Source organism: Jatropha curcas, chromosome 8 (assembly GCF_041381405.1).
Source record: "Jatropha curcas cultivar XTBG-Jc1 chromosome 8, XTBG_Jcur_1.0, whole genome shotgun sequence".
In the NCBI taxonomy this organism is placed as follows: domain Eukaryota; kingdom Viridiplantae; phylum Streptophyta; class Magnoliopsida; order Malpighiales; family Euphorbiaceae; genus Jatropha; species Jatropha curcas.
In genome coordinates, this window is record NC_143158.1 from 6,099,029 (window position 1) to 6,119,552 (window position 20,524).

The 20,524-nt window shown below is 33.3% G+C and overlaps 2 long non-coding RNA genes and 1 pseudogene across 4 annotated transcripts; 2 read left to right on the forward strand and 1 right to left on the reverse strand.

The window, feature by feature from the left end:
- Window positions 1-1,375: 1,375 nt before the first annotated feature.
- LOC149494068 (ABC transporter I family member 1 pseudogene) lies at window positions 1,376-5,165 on the forward strand (annotated as a pseudogene). The gene is made up of 2 exons (XR_016321964.1): window positions 1,376-2,618; window positions 4,119-5,165. The product of XR_016321964.1 is annotated as an ABC transporter I family member 1 pseudogene (transcript).
- Window positions 5,166-5,447: 282 nt separating this feature from the next.
- LOC149494069 (uncharacterized) lies at window positions 5,448-13,222 on the forward strand. Of its 2 annotated transcripts, none has more exons than XR_016322212.1 (2): window positions 5,448-5,852; window positions 9,879-13,222. It is a non-coding gene; the product is annotated as an uncharacterized LOC149494069 (long non-coding RNA). The 2 variants fall into 2 exon arrangements; XR_016322211.1 differs by lacking the exon at window positions 9,879-13,222 and adding an exon at window positions 9,189-9,390.
- On the reverse strand, window positions 11,743-13,327 carry LOC110009398 (uncharacterized). The gene is made up of 2 exons (XR_002284286.3): window positions 12,093-13,327; window positions 11,743-11,989 (listed from the first exon to the last, which is right to left on the reverse strand). It is a non-coding gene; the product is annotated as an uncharacterized LOC110009398 (long non-coding RNA).
- Window positions 13,328-20,524: the final 7,197 nt, after the last annotated feature.

The following is a 20,524-nucleotide window of genomic DNA, read 5'->3' on the forward strand; positions in this document are numbered from 1 at the left end:
ATTGTCATTGTTATTGTTATCAGATATTCAGTAGTCGGTACCGATTAAAGGTTGGACTTCAAAAATCTACTAGACTTTTGAGGTCTTCAATGCTTTGCAAGACTGTGTAGGTTTTTTTTTCAAGAGAATAAATTCGAAAAGAGAACAATAATAAGAACATGAACAATAATATTCAAGAGCCGTAAAATTCATAAAAAAAAATATTGAAAGCCATTATTTTTAAAGTCCTTTTAAATATAACAAGAAAGAACATTAAAAGTTATTATGTTTGAAGGTTATAGAATTCATAAATTAGAGAGAATATCAAGAGTTATGAAGAGCAGTTTACGTAAAAACTATAAAAAATCATAAGAGAGTATCAAAAGTTATTTTTTGTTTAAAAGCTATAATGGTCAAAATTAGAGAATAGTTTTTAAAGAGGTATTATGTTTAGTTATTATATTTAATATCCTGAAATCAGAGAGGTAAGGGAGACAGGTTTTTCTACAAGTTCTTCAATTTTTCCTAACCAAGTTAATATCAAATGCTCAAATTTTAGAGAGTCTCACTCTTTAGATAGAGTCTCACTCTTCAAGCCAATAACATGTAAAAAATAGATTTGAAAAGAGAGAACAATAGTAAGAGCATGAATATCAATATTCAAGAGTTCAAGAACTCATAAAAAAAAAAAAAAAAAAAAACTAAAAGCCATTATTTTTAAAGTCATAATTTTTTAAAGTTATAAAAATCATAAAATTATAAATCAAAATAGGAGAACAACAAAAGTCATAGAATTAAAGAGCTATTATGTTTAAAATCATAAAATCTATAAGAGAACATTGAGAGCCATTGTATTTAAAAGCTAGAAAAGCGATAAATTAGAGAGTAATTTTTAAAAAATTATTATGTTTTAATATACATAAATCAGAAGTTATATGGATTTAGCAAATTGAATGGTTAGATCATGTTATAGCTGCATTCTTGTTAATTTAAAAGGTAAGGTTTTATTCATATAATGATTTAGATAAATATGTAAATATCGTGAGGTTCTCAAATTTATTTTCTTTATTCTTATATAAATTTTTTAAAAAAATTAATTAAATAAAAAAATAAAAAATTACATAGATTAAAAAATTAAATTACAAATCCAATTGGTTTTATTCATTTTAATAGTTTATTATCTGTTTTCAACAAATTTTTTTATTCAATGCTCGGTTTATGGGTTAAATCGATTAAAGCATAACTATAAATAATAAACATTGCTTGATATTTAAGACTGCGGTCCGCGGAGGGTTATTTTGTGAACGGTGAATTATGCTTAAATTATTATAATACCCCCTCATCTTCTGTATCCAAACAGGATGCACGTCGAAGGGTAAATATGTAATTTAGGTTGCTATCATATCACCATGAACAGAGATCAGGAAATGAAGCGTTGCCTTCTGTCAAAACCGACGCCCCTGTGGACTCAGAGGTCAAGCCAGAGCGGCCAGCTCGGAAACGAAGGTGGATTAGTAACTAAAAATTAAAATCAGCAATCTCTATTTAAGGTGCATTGCTTTTGTCAGCGAGGAAATCCGTGCTTGGCCCAATCCAATTCTTTTGAAGATCATGCCATTTTTGGATGATAATAATATCTGTAGGCTTGCAGGAATGGCCATGTACCTCAGCTGTAGTTATTATATAATATTGTAACCCATACTTATTTAAATACTGTGTACATACTAACAGATGTAACATTGAACTTGCCATCTTGTGGTGGCTCAGAATTGCTTTTTAGTGTCGATTCAAATTTGTACTAAGATTGAAATCTGAAGGGAGCGGAGGACTAGAATTGCAAGACCTGTCGAATGGCCGCAGGTGGAAACAGAATCTGGACCGCATGAAGATGCCAGGGTCTGCAAGTTGAGATGAAATTGAGGTTGAAAGGAAAGGGAGAAACAGAAAAATTTTCTGTATCTGTAGATGAGGACTAGTGAGTCTATATAGTATCTGTATGTCCCTTTTTTCCGCATAGTTTTTGTTTGAGCAAGAAGTTGGAAACACACGTAGAAGATCTTGTATTTTCATGAATGAGTTACAGTCAGCGATTGATTAAAAATGAAAAATTTTTATCTGTCATCTCTCTCTATCTCCTGATACAGTTTTAGCTTGCATGTGAGAAAGCACGCAAAATGGTAGCCAATACCAATTGGTTTTTGATTAATTAATTACATGGGAAAGTGGAAAGTGATTCTGATTGGTTATCCCCGCTGATTTATTAAATCTCTCTCTCTTTACGTTCTCTCAACTTAGCGCCTCCCCAACAAAAACATCTTTCTCAGGCTAGAATCAATGAAACCCAAACGCATCTGAAGCACTAAGCCCAAGAGCTCTTTGATCCTCTTTCGACAATCTCACGTGCTCATGCATTCAATCTTAGCACTCTCGGATGTTTAATGTTGGCGCTTCTGCTTAGCAAATCGTTTTTGCATCAGTCTCGCCTTTCTCTGTTTCTCTGCTGTGACTAGTCTCCAATCGAGTCTCTCTCTTCAGCTGTTGATTTCTCGATTCTCTCTCTCTCTCTCTCTCGCAATTCACAACTCAACAAGACCAGTGTTTGATCTTCTTTCCTCTTAGCTCACTCGATTCTCTTTGAGGTAAGCTTCTCTTAATATATATATTTTTTAATCTTTTCTTTTGGTTGGTGACGAGATTAATGCTCTATGAGTGGGTTTCAAATTTTTTATGGGTCTCTCTTCTTTTGTGGATTTTCATGTAATTAATTTCCTGTATTTGGTTGCGATTTTTTACCCAATTCATTTGGAATTGAGGAAAAAATGTTATGGCCGCGAATATGAATATCGTTTGCTCTGCAAATTTTAACATTGCATCTGCATCTCCATAAGTTTCATGACTCATTTCATTCTCCGTGCTGCACTATTTCATCTTGAAGCAAACCAATTTTGATAATTTGTGTTTTCAATGATGGTTTATGGCACATCCAAATGGAAAGTTTGAGTTGGTTTTCTTGGCATGAAAAATTTAGACGAATTGGAAAATGGTAATCCTGTTTTAATTTTTCACTTGTTTGTTGACTACAATTACTAGGTTTTATCTTGGACATTATAAAAATCTGAATGCCCATTTTATCTGTCAGAGTATGGCACATACAAATTTTACTGTTTTAATTTTTGAAATTGTCCTATTTTATTAGCCCTTTGATATTGATTTAGTGATTAGTGACATATGCAAGCAATTGGAAAAATTCTGAGAATCATTTGATTGAATGCACTTGAATGGAGGGTTTTTAGTACTTGTCATCGTTAGAGATCGATTTTTTATTGATTTAGTATAATTATTCATCAGTTTCCTTCACTTTTCATTTTGAAAGCCTATAAAATTATTTATATTATTTATAGCTTACTTCGAATTCTACTTTTGCATATAGAAATATATTAGGGGGATGCAACTTGCAAGTGTCAAGAATAATAATACTTGAGGTCTCTAAGGCCAAAGGTCCTTTTATTTATGAATTATTATCTCTGGATGTTAATCAAAGCATTTAGAAGTGGTTGAAGCATCCTGGTAACCAATTTTGCAGTGCATTATCCTAATAAAGAATGGAGTTGTTTTTCATTTTTCTTTATGTAGAAACCGCTCTCTAATGAGAAATTAGTTGTTTTTCATCTTACTTTATACAAAGCTATCTTGAGAATATGATTGACGGTTGTCAATCTCAATATTTTTTGATATTGTCTTCTGATCTTTTAAATGGGATTTGGTAGCTTAATTCTCATTTGCTAATAGATCCACAGCAAATTGTTAAAGCTCTGTGTCTCTGTTGTTTGCGTAGTTCATTTTCAGTTTTCATTTATAAGTACAAAGTTCAATTCAGTTTGCTCTCTTGGATTTTTTTGCTAATTTGTTTAGTTGATTTGCATAATATCATTTTGCGAAGTAACCACCTACAATCAATCTTCCTTCTTTGGTTCAAATGAAATCTATTTTCAGAATATTGACTAGTAGCTAGTTTCATTATATAACACATTTTCCTTACTATTTTGAACTTTATTTTGCGCAGTGATCTACTTTTAGTTGTCCACCTTTTCCAGTCCACCTTCAAACTAATGATTTGCTTTTATTGTATATGATGCCAGGTTTCTTTTGTTTTTCCCCACTCGCATTAAAGTTATTGCGGGGTTAAGTGTTGTTCTGCAAGATATTATTTTAGAGGATTAGTAGGGTTGGCTCCTAACATCATCTTCAGATTCTAAACAGCGAAAGTCTCTGCAAAATTGGAAGTACCAAAAGTCCTTTTTATTTTTAAAGCTTGATGTCTCTTCGAAAGCCACCACTTCCTCGGATCCTTCTTGACAATGTCTTCTGCATGAGAAATACCCAACAAATCTTGCGACATGTAAATGTATCTGTTCATGATGGAGGGGCACTTGTTCTAACCGATAGCAATGGCTCAGGCAAGACCACCTTCTTACGTATGCTGGCTGGATTTTCTAAGCCTTCTGCAGGTCAGATCCTCTGGAATGGTCATGACGTGACAGAATCTGGAGTTTTCCACCAATATAAGCTTCAACTTAATTGGCTCTCTTTGAAAAATGCCATCAAAGAAAAGTTTACCGTCCTTGACAATGTTCAGTGGTTTGAGATTCTTGAAGGCAAGCAAGGGAATTCTATGCCTCCTATTGAGTTGATGGGGCTTGGAAGATTGGCAAAAGAGAAGGCAAGAATGCTGTCAATGGGCCAACAGAAGAGGCTGCAACTTGCAAGACTACTGGCCATTGACCGACCAATTTGGTTACTGGATGAGCCTTCTGTCGCATTATATGATGAAATTGCTCGAATATATTATTGCAAAGCATAGAAAGAAGGGAGGGATTGTGTTTGTTGCAACGCATTTGCCAATTGAGATTGAGGATGCTATGTATTTGAGACTGCCTCCGAGGTTCCCTAGAAGGATGACTTTGGTAGATATGCTTGATCGTGCCGATATCTCGTGAAATTCCATCACTGCAGGATAAGCTAATTAAGTTGTTCTGGTTCAATTGGTTGAACTTGCATTAGTTGTAACAGAACAGTTTGCTGTCTGGATGTGAAGCCATAGGAATGAATAAAGGATTTTGATTTTGAATGAAATGGATTGTGTAACTATTTCTTGATTCAAAACTTTTATTTTATTTATTTATCTATTTATTTGTTTTACCATGGAATTGAATGAGAAGCTATTTATTCAAAACTTGCCATTGTTCTGTTTATGATGCAAGTGATGGGAGGAGAAGTGAATTTTACGCGTGTATGGTTTTATTTAACAAATTATCCTTGAACTTATTGCTCTCCCAGTTTTATTTATATCCATCATAAAATTTTAAAATTTTAAAATTTTAATGACCAAGTTACCGTTATGCTTCACCGCCCAACGTCGCACAGTCAAAAGGGCAATCACGGAATAAAATAAAATTAAAACACGAAGCTACCATAAAATGCAAGATGCGCCCATTGTACGCACTCTTGATAATGAGACTTTGCTCTCAGAGAGGCTGCAGAGAAGGTGGTTGCTCCGCCTCCCTGAACGACTGCGGAGCCGATGATTTCTCCGTCGTTTGTGTAATAGCCGCTGTTTGTCTGTGTGTATATATATAGATAGATAGATCATTATCATCATCATTCTCTTCTTTTTCTGGCTTTCTTTCTTTCTTGTAGAGAGGCTGTGACGATTTTTGGGTTTTAGAGTGCAAAAGAAAGACGTTAAGGAATAGGTTGACGGTTGGCGGGGCAGTATGGAGATTTTATTCGACAATGGCATTTTTCTTTTCTCAAATAGAGTGCTCCATTTCTGCAGCCGCAGTCCCTTTGTTCCTTTTCTTGTCTGATTAAAGGTGAATCTGAGCCTCCATCCTCTACGATCTCTCGCTCTTCATTTTCTTCGATTTTGTTCTGTTATTTTTTTTTCTAAAATAAAAAATTTCGCAATTGCTTTTGCATGAAATATGTTTACCTTAAGATTGCTGTGTGAATGGTTTAAGTACGAGGCTTTGCTCTCAGTGACAGGCGGTTGGTTTTAGGGTGGTTGAATCCGTCCTCTCTGTCTCTGATAGTTAGCGGAGCCAGTGACTACTGATTACGTTTCTTATGTTGGCAACGACCTTATACCGATATATCTGCTTTCTTTCTTTTGTTTTTGTGTGAGTGACTGTCTGGCGACTGGCGAGGCTATGACGATGTATTCAGTGACCCTGAAAAGTCAGACTCGAGGAGAAATACTCAATTTCTTGGCGAGGCAACTTTTTGTTGTTGCAGCCATGGTGTTGTGGTGTTTCTGTCCTGTCTGATTTGAAGGCATATCTGATCTGAGCCTTCTCTTTCTATAGATTTCTCTGTTTCTGTTTGCGCCTTGTTTGTTTTCTTGGAAAATATTTTTCTAAAAAATATAAAATTAAAGTTTCCCTAAATTCAGCAGTATATCTGTCTGTGTATGTGCATGTGTATTTGAGGCTGTGATGGTATACCATTTGCTGGGTGAATTTGATTGTAGGGAATTGATCGGACATTTGGCTCGGTGAGTTTGAGCTTCTGATTTTGCTTTGTCTGTTTGACAAATAGCTCTTCGTCTTAGCCGTGGATGTGATGTTCCTATCCTTTGTTTGTTTGGTGTAAATGAATTTAAAGCATATCATTTAATTTAGTCATGTTAATTTACATTACAGTTGTTTGGTGTCCCTGTATTCAGCAGTATCTCTCTGTCTGTGTATGTGCATGTTTATTTGAGGCTGTGATGATACCGTTTGCTGGGTGAATTTGATTGTAGGGGAGTAGATCCAACCTTCGGCTCAGTGACTTTGAGCTTCTGATTTTGCTTTGTCTGTTTGACACGTAGCTCTTTGTCTTAGCCGTGGATGTGATGTTCCTATCCGTTGTTTATTTGTTGTAAATGAATTTAAAGCATATCATTTGATTTAGTGATGTTAATTTACATTACAGTTGATACCGAACATGAAAATTCAAAATTAAAAAATCAATTGTGTGGAGTTCATTTTTATATTTTTTCTCGTTGAACTGTTTTTCAATATTTTGCACTAAGCTTGTCAATTTTGGTCTTGTGGATGAGAGTAGAAAGCCAACCATGAGAATGAGAATGAGAATGAAGTTATTATCAATGTTGTCAATTTATGAAGATTGTCGTGGTAGGCATCCTTCTTGATGCTTTTGATGTATCAATTAAGTAGGATGCTGGTTTATCATATCTTTTTTTATCTATATAGTACATGAACAAATGGCAGGCAATGTATCATAATCAGCTTTTTGTTAGAATCTTCTTATGCATTTGCTTCGCAATCCTACGAGTCTGAGTCATCTATGACGTTTTACAGTTCCTCATTTGTCACACAATACAGTGAAATATGATTTGCTGCTGTTCTAGTGAATCTCCACTTAGTAGTTACACTTTGATTGTGAACTTGTATACTCTTAATCAATTGTAACTTCCTCGATAGTGTTCTGGCCTATATCGACCAACTTATATTTTGACAACTAATGGCTGCCTGTTTACTCTTGTATTTTTCCTGTTTTCTTGATGGCTAGTATGTGGCTAGCCATAAAAAAAGGTTAACATAACAGGTACTTCAACTTCAGTTCCTTTTCTTGCTCGCACTTGATTTTGAACATTTTTCTAAAAAAACATTCGCGATTGCTTTTGCATGAATTTTGTTAAGATTGCGGGTGAATGATTTAAGTACGAGGCTTTGCTCTCAGTGAGAGGCGGTTGGTTTCAGGGTGGTTGACTCTGTCCTCTTTGGTAGGTAGCGGAGCCAGCGAGTACTGATTACGTTTCTTATGTTGGCAACAGCCCTTATACAAATATGCCTGCTTTCTTTCTTGTGTGTGTGAGTGGCTGTCTGGGACTGGCGAGGCTATGATATAATTAATCAGTGAGCCTGAAAAGTCAGACTCAAGGAGAAATACTCAATTTCTTGGCAAGGCAACCTTTTGTTGTTGCAGCCCTGGTGTTGTGGTGTTTCTGTCCTGTCTGATTTGAAAGCATATCTGATCTGAGCCTTCTCTTTCTACAGATTTCTCTCTTTCTGTTTGGGCCTTTTCTTTGAAAATCTTTTTCTGAAAAGTATAAAACTGAAGTGTCCCTGTTTTCAGCTGTATCTCTCGGTCTGTGTATGTGCATGTGTATTTGAGGCTGTGATGATACCATTTGCTGTGTGTCTTTGATTGTAGGGAATAGATGCGACCGTTGGCTGGATGACTTTGAGCTTCTGAATTTGCTTTGTCTGCTTTACAAATAGCTCTTGGCCTTATCCGTGGATGTGATGTTTCTATCCTTTGTTTGTTTGGTCTAAATTAATTTAAATCATATCATTTGTTTGTGTATGTGCATGTGTATTTGAGGCTCTGATGGTACCATTTGCTGGGTAACTTTGATTGTACGGAATAGATGCGGCCATTGGCTGGATAATTTTGAGCTTCTGATTTTGCTTTGTCTGTTTGACAAATAGCTCTTGGCCTTAGCCGCGGATGTGATGTTTCTATCCTTTGTTTTTTTGGTCTAAATTAATTTAAATCATATCATTTGTTTGTGTATGTGCATGTGTATTTGAGGCTGTGATGATGCCATTTGCTGGGTGACTTTGATTGTAGGGAATAGATGCGACCATTGGCTGGATGATTTTGAGCTTCTGATTTTGCTTTGTCCGTTTGACAAATAGCTCTTGGCCTTAGCCGTGGATGTGATGTTACTATCCTTTGTTTGTTTGGTCTAATTTAATTTGAATCATATCATTTGCTTGTGTATATGCATGTGTATTTGAGGCTGTGAGGATACCATATGCTGGGTGACTCTGATTGTAGGGAATAGATGCGACCATTGGCTGGATGACTTTGAGCTTCTGATTTTGCTTTATCTGTTTGAGAAATAGCTGTTGGTCTTAGCCGTGGATGTGATGTAACTATCCTTTGTTTGTTTGGTCTAAATTAATTTAAATCATATCATTTGTTTGTGTATGTGCATGTGTATTTGAGGCTGTGATGATACCACTTGCTGTGACTTTGATTGTAGGGAATAGATGCGACCATTGGCTGGATGATTTTGAGCTTCTGATTTTGCTTTGTCTGTTTGACAAATATCTCTTGGCCCTAGCCGTGGATATGATGTTATCCTTTGTTTGTTTGGTCTAAATTAATTTACATCATATCATTTGTTTGTGTAGGTGCATGTGTATTTGAGGCTGTGATGATGATACCATTTGCTGGGTGACTCGGTACTTTGATTGTAGGGAATAGATGCGACCATTGGCTGGATGACTTTGAGCTTCTGATTTTGCATTGTCTGTTTGACAAATAGCTCTTGGCCCTAGCCGTGGATATGATGTTACTATCCTTTGTTTGTTTGGTCTAAATTAATTTACATCATATCATTTGTTTGTGTATGTGCATGTGTATTTGAGGCTGTGATGATACCATTGGCTGGGTGACTGGGTACTTTGATTGTAGGGAATAGATGTGACCATTGGCTGGATGACTTTGAGCTTCTGATTTTGCTTTGTCTGTTTGACAAATAGCTGTTAGCCTTAGCCGTGGATGTGATGTAACTATCCTTCGTATGTTTGGTCTAAATTAATTTAAATTATATCATTTGTTTGTGTATGTGCATGTGTATTTGAGGCTGTGATGATACCATTTGCTGTGTGACTTTGGTTGTAGGGAATAGATGCGACCATTGGCTGGATGATTTTGAGCTTCTGATTTTGCTTTGTCTGTTTGACAAATATCTCTTGGCCTTAGCCGTGGATGTGATGTTACTATCCTTTGTTTGTTGGTCTAAATTAATTTAAATCATGTCATTTGTTTGTGTATTTGAGGCTGTGATGATACCATTTTCTGGGTGACTTTGATTGTAGGGAATAGATGCGACCATTGGGGGAATGACTTTGAGCTTCTGATTTTGCTTTGTCTGTTTGACAAATACCTCTTGGCCTCAGCTGTGGATGTGATGTTACTATCCTTTGTTTGTTTGGCATAAATTAATTTAAATCATATAATTTGTTTGTGTATTTGAGGCTGTGATGATACCATTTTCTGGGTGACTTTGATTGTAGGGAATAGATGCGACCATTGGGGGAATGACTTTGAGCTTCTGATTTTGCTTTGTCTGTTTGACAAATACCTCTTGGCCTCAGCTGTGGATGTGATGTTACTATCCTTTGTTTGTTTGGCATAAATTAATTTAAATCATATAATTTGTTTGTGTATTTGAGGCTGTGATGATACCATTTTCTGGGTGACTTTGATTGTAGGGAATAGATGCGACCATTGGGGGAATGACTTTGAGCTTCTGATTTTGCTTTGTCTGTTTGACAAATACCTCTTGGCCTCAGCTGTGGATGTGATGTTACTATCCTTTGTTTGTTTGGCATAAATTAATTTAAATCATATAATTTGATTTAGTCATGTTAAATTTTACATTGTAGTTGATACCGAACATGAAAATTCAATATTAAAAAATCAAATTTGTGAGTTTATATATATATATATATATATATAGTTTATATATATATATATATATATATATAGTTTATATTGAACTTTTTTTCCAATATGTTGCACTAAGATTGTCAATTTCGGTCCGTGTGAGAGTAGAAGGCCAACCGTGAGAATGAAGTTGTAATTTATGAAGAATTGTCGTGGTAGGCATCCTTCTTGATGCTTTTGATGTATCAATTGAGTGGGATGCTAGTTTATCGTTTCTGTTTTGATCTATAGTACATAAACAAATAGCAGGCAGTGTATCATATTCAGCTATGTGTCTTCTTAATGATTCTGCTTTTTCGTTAAAATCTTTTTATGCATTTGCTTCACAGTCCTTCGAGCCTGAGTCATCTATGATGTTTTAGCTCTCCTGATTTGTCACACTGGTCTAGTGAATCCCCACTTAGTAGTTTCACTTTGATTGTGAACTTGTATACTCTTAATTAATTGTAACTTCCTTGATAGTGTTCTGGCCGACATCGACCAACTTGTATTTTGACAACTAAAGGCTGTCTGCTTACCCTTGTATTTTTTCTTGTTTTCTTTATGGATAGCCGTAAAAAAGGTTAACATAACAGGTACTTCAGTTCCTTTTCATGCTCGCACTTGATTTTGCACATTTTTATTTTGTCATTCTGGCTTTCATTGCTAGCATGTTGCCGAAGGAGAATTAGTACATAGTTGTTTGAGTGTCATTCTGGTCTTTGAAAGTTTGCTTTGCAGGGCTGGATGCTTGTTCCGCTTCTTTGACATGATTGTTTGTATGAATTTGTAGTTTTTTAGGATCTTTGTTTCTTTCCCTTTACATTCAGCTGCTGTTTATGGATAGATTTTGAAAATTGCCTATTGATTTTTTTTTATTTGTTGAATTCTAGCAACTTTGAAAGATAAGTTGATACAAACAATGTGCTTATATAGGGTTTGCTGCAACTTATGCTGGAATATCTTTCAGCATTTGAAGCCAGACATGGATGATTGGTTTTTTCGTAAAATGAGATGGATTTTTATTTGTTTGTTGGTTGGAAAATTGTTAGATGTCAATGTTTGTTTGAAGAATAATTTCTTTTATTTTATTTAGAATTTACTGGAAAAAATTGTTTCAATTTGGAGATATAGCAAATGATATAATTTCTCACTAGCTTGGTGGTTTTGCTGGTGTCGTTGTGAGTTTGAATCTTTGGAGTTTATAATTAGTAAAAAAATACTGATACCAGATATTCAAATATAACATTATCGTAATAAAAAAATTTCCCGAAAATAACAAATAAAACGTCATTTATACACGTTGGTAGATTTCTTGAAGGGCCTAAGTTGAGCCTGGCTTATCAGTCTTACGTATTATCAAAATCAATTAATTATATAAATCATGGCTCTTCTTCACCTTCTTGTAGCTGTAGGTTGGTCTCTGACTCTCTGCTGTCCTTCATCAAAAAGTTGGCTCTGCTCTGTTTCTCTCCACCTTTTTGATGCGTTTATCCTTCGACTGAAAAAACAAGGGCAAGTAGCAGAATATTTTCGTCAAACGCCTAATCTTTTGCAAGTTATTACGATTTTGCCAACACATAACATGCAATGGACAAAGATACCTTTGCTCTCAGAATATGCAAGGCCATCACTAGTTTAAGAATATGCAAGGCCACATGGACTAATGATGTTCTTAAGAATGTGGCTTTGCTCTCAGAGAGATGGCCCAGTATGGCGGTTGCTCCTCTGTGAACGACTGCGGAGCTGATGATTTTACCGTCGGTTTATAAAACAATCGCGTATGTGTACGTATATATATTGTCAATTATTACTCCCTCTGTTCCATTAATACTATATTACCGGCGTAACTTGATCGGAGATCTGATACGTTCAATCTCTGCCAAGGTTCTGTTGCTGCTTACAAAGAAGCTATGACGATTCTTATTTTCTAGTGCAAGATCCAAACGTTAAAGGAACAATTTTGATTGTTTGTCGGGGCAATGTGAATATTTTCTATCTTTTGCAGATAGATCCATCATTGCAGCCACATTCGCTTTGTTCCTTTTGCTGTTTGATTAAAGGCGAATCTCAGCCTCACTTCACCTCTTCTTTCTCTGTTTTTTGTACAGTGGAAATTTTAGCTCATTAGTTTGAGAATGAGGTTTTGCTCTCAGTGAGATTGAAGGTTTTAAGGGCGGTTGACTTTGTCTCTCTTGTAAAAAGTGGAGCCTGTGATTTATCTTCTTATTTGCCAACGGCTCCTTCTCCCTGTACATACAGAGAGGCCAAATGCATAAATCTACCCTCAACTTTGCACTTCTACCCTTTGTTTGGATGGAATGGTTGGAAGTTTAAGTAACTTAATGAGGCTATGATGATATTATCAGTGGCCTAAAATCAGATTAGAAAAGAAACATCCATGCTCTGGCGGGGTAGGCTTTTGAAGCAGCGGCTTAACTCTCCACTCGTGGTTCCTGAACTTAGACAGCCTTTGGCAGTCCTTAAATATGGGTTTCACCCTATTTTCCTGGTAGCTATTGGCTGCAGCCATGATGTGGTGTTGTTTCTTTCTTGTTTGATAATAGGGCTATCTGATCTCAGCCTCCATTTCACCAAATATCTTTGTTTAGGTTCTGTTTGTTTCGGGGAGATATTTCAAGTGAAAAGTGAGGCTTAGCTCTTGGAGAGCTACTCTGATTGATTGCAGAACTGACCCTTGTTTGTCAATATCTATACCTATCTTTTTCTATCATCTCTTTCTTTGTCTTGTGGGTCTTTGCATGGCTGTGATGATGCTGTTATTTTTTTTAATGAAAATCGGACAATTGGATGAACACTAGCAACTTTGGGTGGGTGACTCAGGAGCTTCTGATTTTGAGCTCTTTTGTTGCAGCCATGGTTGGTTGTCATGTTCACTTTTCTGCTTGAAAAAGGCGAATCTGAGCCTCCTTTAATATGCTTATATCAAGGTCACTTTAGTTTTACATTTTGTGAACATTGTTGGTACGTGAACAAGGTTTGGCATAATTTTCGTCTCTGATTGATTGCAATGCTGAGTGGGATATTGCGTTGAATTGGTTTTTAGAACCATCGTTTGCAATTGTCGATTTTAGTCCGTGGTTCAAGAAGTGTCAATTCAAGTTTTAGAGAGGTGGAAGGACAGCGATAAAAAAAAAAAAAAAAAAAAAAAAAAAAATCCAAGGCATTTATGCGGTCAAGTAATGAGAATTGCTGTAGCAGGTATCGTTCTTTGATGCTTTTAATGTATCAATCGACTGTCAAGTGAATAGGATGCATTTTATTGTATTGTGTGGTAGTGGTGATCCCAAAAGTACAAATTTTGAGATTGAGAAGTAATTGAGAAAGCTGCTTTTTAATTATATCTTTTAGTCAAAACTAAGAAAAAATGCTACTCATGGCTTAGGGTCTTAATGTCAAAGCATTATGTTAAAGTATGTGCAAAAAATTTGATGCATTCTAAAATGAGGTTTATGAGATTATATGCATTTTTCTCCAATCAAGAGGCATTGTTGGACAAAGTTGAGAAAGGTCAAAATGAAAACAAAACAAAGGACTCACCAACAGCTGGTATGCATATCATCTTTCTATCTTCTCTTTCTCTCTCTTGCGTGTCTTTGCATGGCTGAGATGATCCTATTATTTTTAAGTGAAAATTAGACAATTGAATAAACACTGGCGAACTTTGGTGGGTGATTCGTGAGCTTCTGAATATTCAAGGTTCACTTTAATTTTACATTCGTTGAATATTGTCGGTAGCATTTGTCAATTTTAGTCTGGTTCAAGAACTATCAATTCAAGTTTTAGAGAGATGAAAAGACAATTAAAAAAATACGAGGGAATTATGCTCTGTACCAAGTATCATAGAAAATGATACCGGTAAAGATAAACTTTTTTCTTAAACTCGGTGGTGATCTACCTTGACGCAACCACATGGTCAAGTATTTTGAATTAACTGCAGTTAAGACAACATTGGTCAGCTTTGATTTTTTTGTTTTTTTTCACTCTAATACATATCACTTTATTGAAAGATGTCACTTTTGGCCAAATTGCATGTGAGATGTTCCATTATGTCGATGGAAGTGAAATTTTTCTTTCTAGCCGTGATATATTTATTATTCGAAGAGAACCGTCTTTCGGGGGAATTTTTTTAAATTTTTGTTGGGACCCAAATGACTCATGAGTGATAAACTATGCAGATTTGTGTCGTAGGTTATTGGGTAGTTTTTGTAATTTTTTTCCTCGTCAAGGGCAGAGGTAAGAAATGGCATAAATTATCATTGTCCTTGAGTTGATTGAGCACTTAAAAAAAAAAAAAATCATTAAAAAGAAGATATGATTTTTCCAGAGAGAAGCGTATAGGTAAGGCCTTAGAGAGCAACTTTCTGTATGCAATGTGAAGGGAGAGTGACGGTATTCGACAAAATGAGTTAATAAAATTAACTGTAGTTATATTATAATTTCGATAGTCAACTTAGTTTATACTTAGTAAAGTAACTATAGTTACTACAGTAAATAGTATAATTAATTATAGTTAATTAAACTAATTATTTAGTAATTTTACGTAGTCTTCTTAATCTTGGAGACCTAATTAGTAGTCTGCTTAGTTTATGAGCTTAGTTAATTTGCAATGTTAGAGGGTCTCTATGTACTTAATGCCTATTATTAATAATAGTTAATAGTGTACTTGGGAGTTTATGAGCTTAATAAGTCAACTATAGTTAGTAATTTTAGATAGTCTTCTTCAACGTAGAGACTTAGATTAGATATACATGTACAAACTATATGCGACTAAAATTATAATTTTTTAAATCAAAATTTAAATTTTATATAATATTTTTCACTTTTATATACCAAAAAAATACATATTCAAAATTTAATTCAAAAGCTTTTAATAGCTATTCAAAGTCATATGTATTTGATGGTATAATTTTTCTGAATTTATTTTTCATATTTTGCATGATGTTTTTTTTTTTTTTCCTTGTTTACCAGATAAATGTGGAATGTTAATTTTTTTTTTGTTCAAATCGCCTAAACCGCAAAACCGAACCAAATTAAACTGCTGCTAAAGGATTTGGATTGGTTTGAAATTTTTGATGATTTGATTTGATTTGGTTTTAAGTTTTCTCAAACCGGTATTTTAAGTTTGATTCCATTGTTATGTTCAAATCGAGTTAAAGCGACCTACGAACTGCCCTACTATCTATCGTTTGCGTTTTCTTTTTTACATAAGGTAAGAAGCGTCTTGTCTTTTATATGTTCCATCATTTCAAATTTTTCCTCAATGGATTCTGCTTCAACATGTGACAATAAATTTTGTTTTTTTTCTTTTTTTTTTTTTTTGAATTAAATTTTCAGAACATTACAGCATTTCAGATTAAAATTAATAATAACCATTTTTAGAGTTTTGAGTTTTATATATAAAATAGAAATGTTGATTTGATAAAGTTCATGCAACTATTGAAATAATAGTTTTTATATTTATTTTTCAGCCATTTAAAAAAAAGCTATTAGAGAAAAATTCAAATTAACTATGGAGCTTCTTATTATATGAGGTTCCTATATGAGGATCTTTGTTTTAATTTAATAATGAGATTTTTAATTTATTATTTTTATCAATACTTTGATTCTTTCCTCAATATCAAATTTAAAGAAAATTGTCTATTTTCATTGTCCGTTTTGAGAAATTGATTGCTAAAATATTAAGCTTTTATTATTCAACAAACCATGAAGTTTTTAAAATTATGATTCCATTAACACTTTAATCTCCCTTTTAAATTATGAAGTTTTTATAATGATTTTAATGTATTTTTTTTTTCATGGTATCATGTTGATGGCAAAGTGGCTGAGCCTTTTGCTCTTTATAAATATATCTATATTATATTTAAATGTAAGAATAGGGGAGTTTTTTGCTCTTCATAAATATATCTATATCTATATAAATGTGGGAATAGAGGATTAATGAGAATTTCAATAACGCCTTTAATGAAATTTAGAATATTTTAGTCTAATTAGAAAATTACATTTTATTAATTGATTAGATAAAATTTATAAAAATTATATATATATAATTTTTTTATTATTGAATTAATTTGTAATTGTTATCACTTTAATTTTATTAAGAGATTTATATATCTATTTATTTTATTAAGAGATTTATATATCTATTGCAATAAATAGATGATTAAGTATTTTTAATTTTTTAAATATTTTTTTCTCTTATATTCTAAATCTGTTTGATTTGAAAGAAAATAGTATTTATGCATTTTAAAAAAAAAACTATATTTCTGATTTGAGTTATCTTTTAGGGTGTTAAGAATTTATTATGTGCATATTTTTTTTCTAACGCACTAGATAGTGGTATTATCACTATAGCTAAAGTGAATATCATTATTAATTCACATATCTTCTCATTTCTTTTTCTTTCTTACCTAGTAGAAAAAAATAATTTATTTTTATTTTTATTTTTCACTATAGTATTATATAAATATTGATTTGGAGTTGAGGATAGAGGCTAAAGATTGAGTCATGACTTGATTTTTTTTTCTTGGCATTAAAAATCTTTATTTATAAATTCGGGATTGAAATATTAGATCTAGAAATCGGACTCAACTTTTTGTTTTCAGACCATTTCATTATATAAAATAGAATTAAGTACATAAAAAATAATATTATATAAGTAGCTTGGACAACAAAGTTCAATACAAATTAATCAATTGTATTTGTTTTAATTTAAATAAAAAATTTATGCTTTAGTATTATATAGATAAAAATTAGAAGAGTAAAAAAATGAGTGTGCATGCAACACCTGTCGTAAAAAAGACTAGTATCCGAAGAATGAACCAGCACTTTGTTTTGTCTGAATCAAATTATATTAGGTGGATACTAGGCAGAATTGGACGTTCATACTATATAGAAATTTTAGGTTAACTTCAACAATTTCTTTATCATCAACCTTATTCTTATAGTCATTGTTTTTGTTATCGGATATTCGGTAGTTGGCATCGATTCAAGGTTGGACTGAATACTAGACTTTGAGGTCTTCAGTGCTTTGCAAGACTCTGTAGGTTTTTTTTTTTTTTTTTCAAGAGAATAAATTCAAAAAGAGAACAATAATAAAGAACATGAACAATAATATATTCAAGAGTCGTAAAATTCGTAAAAAAAATATTAAAAGTCAATATTTTTAAAGTCTTTATAATTATAACAAGAAATACAAGTTATTGTGTTTAGGTCACAGAACTCATAAATTAGATAGAATATCAAGAGTTATGAAGAAGGATCTGCGTAAAAACTATAAAAAATCATAAGAGAATATCAAAAAATTATTTTTTGTTTAAAAGCTATAAAGGTCAAAATTAGAGAATAATTTTTAAAGAGGTATTATGTTTAATATCCAGAAATCAGAAAGGTAAGGGAGACGGTTTTTCTACAAGTTCTTCAATTTTTCCTAACTAAGTTAATACTAAATGCTCAAATTTTAGAGACTCTCACTCGTTAGATAGAGTCTCACTCTTTGAGCTAATAATGTGTATGTTATTTTTTCTGAAGAGAAAAAAATAGATCTGAAAAGAGAGAACACTAATAAGAGCATCAATATTCAAGAGTTCAAGAACTCATAAAAACAACTATTAAAAGCCATTATTTTTAAAGTCATAATTTTTTAAAGCTATAAAAATCATAAAATATAAATCGTAATAAGAGAGAACACTAAAAGTCATAGAATTAAAAAACTATTATGCTTAAAATCATAAAAACTATAAGTGAACATTGAGAGCCATTGGCTAGATTAGAGAGTAATTTTTAAAGAATTATTATGTTTCAATATACATAAATCAGAAGTTATATGGATTTAGCAAATTGAATGGTAGATCATGCTATAACTGCTTTCTTGTTAATTTAAAATATAAAATTTTATTCTTATAATGATTTAGATAAATGTGTAAATACTGTAAGGTTCTCAAATTTATTTCTCTTATTTTTATATACATTTTTGAAAAAAATTAATTAAATATAAAATGAATAAATTACATAGATTAAAGAATTAAATTACAAATCCAATTGGTTTTATTCATTTCAATAGTTTATTATCTGTTTTCAACAAAATTTTTTATTCAATGCTCGGTTTATGGGTTAAATCGATTAAAGCATAACTATAAATAATAAACATTGCTTGAAATTTACGACTGCGGTCCGCGGAGGGTTATTTTGTGAACGGTGAATTATGTATGCTTAAAATTATCATAATACCCCCTTCATCTTCTTTATCCAAACAGGATGCACGTCGAAGGGTAAATATATAATTTATGTTGCTATCATATCACCATAAACAGAGATCAGGAAATGGAAAAAGCCAGGGATTCAAATCCCTCAATCTATCTATTCTCAAAAAAAAAAAAAAAAAAAAAAAAAAAAAAAAAAAATGCTCTCATTAGTTTAAGTATGAGGCTTTGCTCTCAGGGAGAGGCGGTGGGTTTCAGGGTGGTTGACGCCGTCCTCTCTGATAGATAGCGGAGCCACTGATTACTGATTACATTTTTTTCGTTGGCAACAGCCCTTGCATATCTATCATATATATATATATATATATACATACCTTCTTTCTTTTTGTGTGCGCGAGTGGCTGGTTGGCAAGGCTTTGATGATATATTCAGTGACCCTTAAAGATCAGACTCGAAGAGAAATACTCGATTTCTTGGCGGGGCGACCTTTCATGGTTGCAGCCATGCTGTTATGGTGTTTCTTTCGTGTCCGATTTGAAGGCATATCTGATCTGAGCCTTCTATCTCTACAGATTTCTCTGTTTCTGTTTGGGCTTTTCTTGTTTTCATGCAAAATATCTTTATAACATTTGTAAATTTGTAGGAACAGATGCTTCCTTTGGAGGGGTGACTTGAGGGTCTTATTTGACAAATAGCTATTTGTGCAGCCATGGATGTGTTGTATAAATGAATTCATGTATATATTTCATTTATTGATGATAGAAAAGAACTTTCTAGTTTATACCAAACATGAAATTTGAAATTAAAGATGAATTCTTTGGAATTCATTTGCAGTACCCGGGCCTTTCTGTCGGGTAAAATGAGAATCTGAGCCTTCTTTTTACTGTCTTATTAACCTTCTTGAAAATGTGTTTTTTCATGGTTTCTTTACATAAATCATGTGACATGTTTTTTAATATGTTGCCCCGAGAATTTGAATTTTGTTCCGTGGGTATGGGAGAGGAAGAAGGTCAATCACGAAATTAAAGTTATTATCATTGTTTTGAAAACAATTTCTGGATTCATTTTCTCTTTCACTTCCATTTTTGGTTCCTACTGTGTGTGATTTGTACACTTCTGGCCTTTTTATCAACTATAAATTGCACATTTTAAAATAATTATAACTTCCTTGATAGTGTTATGGCCTACTGCCCCAAACTTGTATTTTTGACAACTATGGACTGCCTGCTTACCCTTGCATTTTTCTTGTTTTCTTGATGAGTTTTATGTGGTACCCATGTGATATGGGAAATTCTTTGCTGCCTGCTTACGAGTAGTATGTGGCCATTCTTAATTCCTTTTCACCCTTGCCCTTGATTTTGAATGTTCTTATGTTGGTCATTTATTGCTTTCATTGCTAGCATGATGCCGAAGGGGAATTAGTTTGGTAGTAGTTTGAGTGTCCATGATTGGATGCAAGCTGCTAAAGCTTAACTACACATGAAAGTCCGCTTTATGAAGTATTTCGTTGTTCTGGCTTATTTTGTGCCGGTGTTAATTCATGGAGTAGCATCCCTGGTCTTGGAATGTCTGCCAAGGGTAATGATATGGCAGAGCTGCATTCTTGTTCCACTATGTTTTGGCGTCACTGTCATATCAATTTCTAGTTTTTTAAAATTGCTGTTTATTTTCCTTTACATTCAGCTGGAGTTTATGGAATATTTTATTGAAAATTGCCTATTGACTGTATTTGTTTGAATTTTAGGAAACTTTAAAAGACTAAACAAAAACTGTGTTCCTATAAGGTCAGCATTAGAATTATATTTAATTTAATA